Source organism: Pongo pygmaeus, chromosome 17 (assembly GCF_028885625.2).
Source record: "Pongo pygmaeus isolate AG05252 chromosome 17, NHGRI_mPonPyg2-v2.0_pri, whole genome shotgun sequence".
NCBI classification, from domain to species: Eukaryota; Metazoa; Chordata; class Mammalia; order Primates; family Hominidae; genus Pongo; species Pongo pygmaeus.
The window spans coordinates 26,490,587-26,497,901 of record NC_072390.2 but is presented as its reverse complement, the minus strand read 5'-3'; the positions used below and the strand labels follow the sequence as shown (position 1 = coordinate 26,497,901).

At 43.9% G+C, this 7,315-nt stretch overlaps 1 pseudogene; it reads right to left on the bottom strand.

Moving 5' to 3' along the window:
• Positions 1–1,340: 1,340 nt before the first annotated feature.
• On the bottom strand, positions 1,341–6,220 carry LOC129019171 (mitochondrial import receptor subunit TOM20 homolog; annotated as a pseudogene).
• Between the last annotated feature and the right edge of the window lie 1,095 nt (positions 6,221–7,315).

The window sequence follows — 7,315 nt, the reverse complement described above, 5'->3', positions numbered from 1 at the left end:
TTGCTAAGGAAATGTCGAGTGTCAACAAGACCAGAGACACTGTTTTTTTAGTTGAGCGAAGTGGCTTCATTCAGGGACTTTGACATTTGCATATCAACCCCATGATTGCAGGGACAGCAGGAGCTGGCATGAATTAGGCTGGTACTTGATATGCTAATTACAATTCTCTATAATCTTTGAAGGCTGTTTGGAAAGAGAATTTAGAATTGGAGAGAATGGAAGCGCAGTTAGATTAAATGACATGCCGAAAGGTCTCAGAGCTAATCAATGGGAAATTTGCTATGTGTTTCCAATGTGCAAAGAATACTACATGCAATACCTCCTTTAATCCTCTCAGCAATTCTCTGGTGAGTATTTTATTACTATTATTGCCATGCAGTAAGGGAAGCCACACAGAGCTGCCACTTGCCCAGACTTACTCTGCTAATGAGTGGAGGAGTCAAATGAGGTTTGTTGAGATTTCGGCTGAGGTCAGTCTGGTCCCAGAAAAGAACATTTGAAGGTCATTCTTTGCTTACCGGGAACAGAGCTAAGATTGTCTCAATTTTTTTTTTTATCACTCAAAGATTTTAATGCTCAATTTTTACAAACACATTCAAGTTTCCATCCAATTTTCTGATTCATAGCAAAATGTACTAGCTTTAAAAATGTGCATTCTTCAGCTTTCTCCTACACTTTTTTGCCTATTTTTCAAAACTGAGCACTGGGTATTTTTAACATAAGTGATATTATGTTATATGTGCATTTTAATTGCATGTTTTTTGGAAGAAATGAAATCCATGATATTTTGGGTAACTCATAGTGTACTTATAAAATGAAAAGCTTGCTATCAAAATATACTTTTCACTGGGAAAAAGAAATAAAACAAACAAATGGATCTACATGAATTAAACATTGCCTTTGATAGATTTCAGTGCAGGACAGTCCAGAACAAACATATTTGCTCTTATTTCCCCACAGATGCTCAACTTCTTAGCCAAATATTTCAATAATTTTTTTTTTTTTTTTGAGACAGAGTCTTGCTCTGTCGCCCAGGCTAAAGTGCAGTGACGTGATTTCGGCTCACTGCAATCTCCACTTCCCAGATTCAAGTGATTCTCCTGCCTCAGCCTCCCGAGTAGCTGGGATTACAGGCATTGGTCACCACACCCAGCTAATTTTTGTATTTTTAGTAGAGACAGGGTTTCGCCGTGTTGGCCAGGCTGGTCTCAAACTCCTGACCTCAGGTGATCCGCCCGCCTTGGCCTCCCAAAATGCTGGGATTACAGGTGTGAGCCACCGTGCCTGGCCTATTTCACTAATATTTTTAACTGAGATTTTATTGTCTTGGCATTTGTTTATCATTCCACATCTTTAGCCAAGCTCTGAGTGCTTACAATTTTCTGATAATTGTTGGGAGTTTACTCAGGAGCATTGGACCACTGGACACTTGCAGTAACTGTCCACATCCAGCACTCCCTGTCATCAGATGCTCCATGTCCTTCTCACACTCACCTTGAGCTAGTAACTCTTCTCTGAGCTGTATTTCTTCAAAGAAGATTTCTGAACAGCTTCAGCAACTTTAAGGTCAGGTCACTTGCAAAGCTTAGCTCTCTCCTTGGCAAGCTTCTGTTTCTTTCTTTGTTCTCACAGCCTGTTCTTGAAGTTAGGGTCACTCCGTCTCTTGTGGTCTAAGTAAATGCAGTACCCAATGAAAAGGGCCCTGCGTACCCTGGCTATGACGGCACTGTTCTGGCCCAGCGTCTTTTGTAGACTGTGGCGTCAGGGTCTCAATTCCTAAATCAGCAATGAACATCTGCTGCTTAGTTCCTATTATTACTGAACATAAAAGGCTGCATTTCTTAAATTGGAAAAAAAAATGGGCATTTTGTACATTCAAGTTAGCCTTCTAGTTAGTTCCCGACCAAATTAACTATTATCAAGATGTTTATATTTCACTGAATTCACAAGCTGTCTGACAGCAACAAAGGTCATATGAACATTGTGAAATCAGGAGCGAAAACATGGATGTGTCTTTTTTCTATTTCCCCCCTCATTTGAGATTTGCAGCGTACCTAACAGCAACTGAGGTGGTATATTCTGTCCTTAAATTTAAAAATTAAAAAAGTAAACACTCAGGTTGACTATTTGGAGGGAAACATGGATACTTTTGCGCAGCAAAAATAAATACATATATTTCTCCTTTATTCAAGAAATCTCTCAGCAACCGGAAGTGCTGCTGAGAGACTGAAATCTGCACACGCTCTGCTGGGACTTGTCCTGAAATCTGCACGCGCTCTGCTGTGAGACTTGTCCCGAAATCTGCACACGCTCTGCTGGTTCGTGCAGGATAAATGTGGGAATGTGTCAGTTCCTACGGCAAAGGCCCTGTTTGGGGTTTCTCCCTCCCAAGCTGTGCGGCGACGCCAGCCACACATGCAAGGACAGCAAATTGGAAGTTGGTCATCACTGAGGCCTTAGGAGAGCTTGGGTGGGTGTGCGGGGTAGATCTGAGGGGCTAAGGAAGGGGCACAATGACAGGGATGGGTGCTGGCTGTACCAGGCATGCAGTAGCTGCTCAACAAAGGTGGAGTCTCTAGACAGAAGGCTTAGAAGTCTTCGGGAAAGGGGAAGGAGAAGGAGTTCAAAGATGAACCTTTGGAGCCCAGTGTCAATTTAAAGGAGCAGAAAAGCAGTGCAGACAAGGAGGCTTCTCATCTCTAAGCATCTGCCTGTTCCTCTGCCTTCTAAAAGACACTTCCTGTTAGAATTTCAGGCTCATGCTCCTGGCCTTCCCTCTTCTCCCTGCTTGGATTAGAGTCTTGATCAGAACATAGCTCCTGGGAGACCCCACTGGCCTCCAAGACAGACAAACAGGAATAGGGGGATTGCAGCAAGTCTTTTCCCACTAAGTAATGTGGAGAAACTGCCATGGGAGATAAGCAGCTGAAAATGTTTCCATCTATGACCTAATAAGCCAAGTCAATTTCACACACACACACACACACACACACACACACACACACACACGCCCCATCAAAAACATCATGAATCCTGATGACATCACTTTTGCATCTGCAATGCTATTACTATTGTCAAGGGCCTTCCTAAAGTACCTTGTTAAATCAGCATTTGATCCAATCACACTGCCTGCACTCAAATCAGCGTCTGAGACTGCGACAGGCCATGCTTCTTCTTCACCGCACTGCATATAAGCACAACCTAAGCACATACTTGGGTTGCTGACGCTTGGCCACTGCGTGTTTCCCCACGTAGCACAAAGGGATGCTGGGCCACGCACGGTCGTGTTGTTGAATGGAAGCTGAAATGTCACAAGCAGGTTTCCTTGAGCCTTATGGGTTTCGTTTTCCCAAAGTCTCAAAGAATAGAACCGCTTGCCCCTTTTCCTCAGTCTTCTCAGAACACTCTCCCAGGACTGAATTTAAACTTCTGGAGGGATCAAAAATCAACTCGTTAATCAGGAGCTCAAAGCCAGCCTCTTCCTGGATCAGCGTATGGGTGTTGTGCTCCTCCACACTCACGGCCCTATTTAATGTTTTAATCAAAAAATTTCTTCCTCATCTTTTCCATTTTTAACTTGTACAGAACTCGTTTGAGTGGAACTCATTCTTTCTGTGGGCTCCATGCACTCCCGAAGGCCTCCGATTCCTGATGAGCATAAAACCCTCTTTCCACCATCATCTCACTTGCAAATGGAAATTCCCGAGCTGCTCCTGGCTCTGAGAACCCCAGGGCAGGCATCTAGTGGGAACTTTCCATGAGGAAGCAAGACATCTCGGCGTGTCTGACTGTTGTCTGAGGACCCTTAGCTCTTTCCTTCCAGCCCCTTCTCTGGCATCTCTTTCCTCTGTGCATCCTGCAAAGTCGGCCCGTCTTACTCTTGGGAAAGACCCCAGCTCTGATGGTGGCCTGGTCCCTGCGGGGAGTAGAGAGTGTATGAGAGGAGCACCCAGTGGGCAGGAGTGTGTGCACCGCCAGGCACTTCGGAGTTCAAAGCCCGGCCCTGCCACTTAACAGTGTTATGGTGTGGGGTGGGTGGCTTATTCGCCTTGTGTCTTGGTTTCTTCATCCGCAGCACTGAGAGAAAAATAATATCTGCCTTCCCCACCTTAGGACCCATTACTGCATTGACAAGGCTCATTTGCTACCTTCACCATAAAGCCTTGCCAAACCTAATTACTTCCCTTGTAGGTTTTTGTTCTTGTTTTTGAAATTTGCAAAACAGAAAACCTATTTATTTTCCAATGAGAAATGGAACTATCAAGCACATTGTTTGCCTGTAAGCAGATTTATACAGGAAGCTAAATTATTGTCAGGATGTTGGCTGCGCACGGCTCAGAGGCGCCGGTGTTGTGAAGCAATGATGGCTTCACACATTCATCTCCACTAATAATAGCTCATCCTTATTCAGATGGTGCTAGATGTCAGGTGATGTGACTCTAAATGTTTATTTATTAAATTTTAATCCTCACTATAACTTACGAGTTAAGAACTGTTATAAGCTCCCTTTCACAAACAAGAAAAGTGAGGCATGAAGAGAGTAAGTCACTTATCGAAGGAAACACAGCCGGCAATGCTGGGGTCTGCCCCAGAGCCCAAGCTCTCGGCACTGTGCTGTCTCTCTAGGGAGAAGACTGCCGCGCAGACTCCACACTGCTTTCCTCTGTGCCTCTTACCACGCACATCTGTACTGCTGGGCTAACTTCCCGGGGAATATGACCTGCATGATCTCACAGGATCTGTGCTTAGAAGAGTTTCATCCTGGGCCAGGTGCTGTGGCTCATGCCTGTAATTCCAGCACTTTGGGAGGCTGAGGCAGACAGATCACGAGGTCAGGAGTTCAAGACCAGCCTGGCCAACAGGGTGAAAAACCATCTCTACTAAAAATACAAAAATTAGCTGGGTGTGGTGGCAGGCACCTGTAATCCCAGCTATTTGGGAGGCTGAGGCAGGAGAATCCGCTTGAAACTGGAAGGCAGAGATTGCAGTGAGCCGAGATCACGTCACCGCACTCCAGCCTGGGTGAAAGAGCAAAACTCTGTCTTGAAGAAAAAAAAAAGGAAGAGTTTCATCCTTAGTTTAATACTCTGCTGTTGCACTAAACTTGAAATTCTTAGCCCATTGATCTCTGAACCTGTGTTTCTTAAAAGAAATCCAGTGGGACAATGGAGTGTATGGATGAACAGAGCAGACACATGCAAGATACATGTCTGCTGTTCCTTGCCATCTGATTTGCACACTGCATTCATGTGGCCCCTGAGCACAGCATTCCAGTGGGCCACGACATATGGAATTCAGCAAGGCTCAACGCAAATACAAGGTAAGGTAAGGGTGTCGTGTCCATGACCAAGTAGGCAGAGGCACTGGAGCTCTGAGAGGCTATCCTTTCCTTTGGACCAGGAACTGACCAGAACTGGCGTTTGAACGCAGAAAGGAGACAGACAGTAGTGTTCAAAGATGCACAGATGGCCAAGAAACCCTATCACATCCTTTCTTACTCATGCAGTTTCCCTCTACTAGCCAACCCCCTGTTCCTTTTTCTTCCAATTCTTCCTTACTCTTTAGTAAGCTGAAGGAAGAGTGTTTGTAAAATACACGAATATCAAGAAGCAAAACAAAAATAGTTGAGTTAGTTTGGGACAGGGTTTCTGCAGTTCTAGTAAGAACAAAATATGTAAGTATACGAGATTCAAAATATAAATTGTGTAATATCTGTGATCCAACGTGAGCTAAAAGCTCATGTTTTTTGCATTTAAAAGTGGCATTGCACAACAGAAAGATTTATGGTCTTGTTTTTGTCTTGATCCATCACGGTCTTAGAGTGCCCTTGTGCAATGCTAAGGTTCTGTGAAATGGTTTATATTGAGCAGGAGAACACAGGGCCTCGCTTGGATGGCCAGGTGAGGTCCTAGGAACACAAATGCCTGGGTGACCATGGGGACCAGCTCCAGATGTCGGCCACAGCTTTTCTCTTTCTTGTGACATTTCCTGTGTGAGATTATGTGCCCCATCAAGGCAGGTACCATGTTTTTTTTCATCCCTGCTGTTCCCAATATCTATACATGGCCTAGCATTTTTGAAGGTGTTCAATAAAGAATCTTCAAATGAATGAGTGTATACACGAGTGAGCAGATGAACAGGCTATGAGGATTCTTCATCTTCTATCCCAGTTGGATTCAATTTGGAGATGTTCTTACCTGTGGGAATGTGCATTAGTCATGGCTGACCATGCAGGCTGAGCTGCCCGGCCTGGGCCAGTTCACCCCTGTTGTCCCCTGTAATTACTATCTCCTTTCACTCTCAAATGTTCTATGATCCAGATGATAAACTATATGACCACCCTAATTACAGAAGGTAGAAAGGCTTCAGAACAAGAATAATAACCAGAAGATACCAGTCACGGGACTTCCTAAAGATAGGTGTTGATGAAGGAGGGGACAGCAAATGCTTTCTAAAGCCTCTTTCTTTTTCTTTAGATGGGATCTTGCTCTATTATCCAGACTGGAATGCAGTAGTGCAATCACGGCTCACTGCAGCCTCAAACTCCCAGGCTCAAATAATCGTCCCACCTCACCCTCCTTAGTAGCTGGGACCACTGGCACATGCCACCATGACCTGCTAATTTTTTTTGGGGGGGGTGGGAAAGATGGGGTCTTGCCATGTTGCCCAGGCTGGTCTTGAACTCCTGGGCTCAAGCAATTCTCCTGCCTCAGCCTCCCAAAGTGCTGGGATTACAGGCATGGGCCACCACACCTGGGATCTAAGGGCTCTTTCTGCTCTCAGATTCTTAGATCCTGTGAGATATATTATATATACACATATGTATTATATCATATATATTATATTTTATGTGTTATTATATATATAATTTTTTCTTTATTTACAGGCATACCTCATTTTATTGTGCTTTGTTTTATCGCACTTTGTAGATATTGTGTTTTTTACAAATTGAGGCTTTGTGGCAACCCAGCATTGAGTGCGTCTACTGGCACTATTTTTCCAACAGCATGTGTCACTGTGTCCCATTGTGGTAATTCTCACAATACTTCACAATTTATCCTATTATGACCATTATCTGTCATGGTGATCTTTGATCAGTGATCTTTGATGTTACTATTGTCATTGTTTTGGGGTGCACTCATATGAGATGACAGAGTTAATTGATCAATGTTGTGTGTGTTCTGACTGCTCTGTGGGCAATATTTAAAGGAGGAAATACAAAATTTACTTATTCCAAATCCACAGTATTGAAAAACACAAAACCATGGCTAACACTGAACATTCTACCCCAATAAGGTCATCAGGAATATGTAGA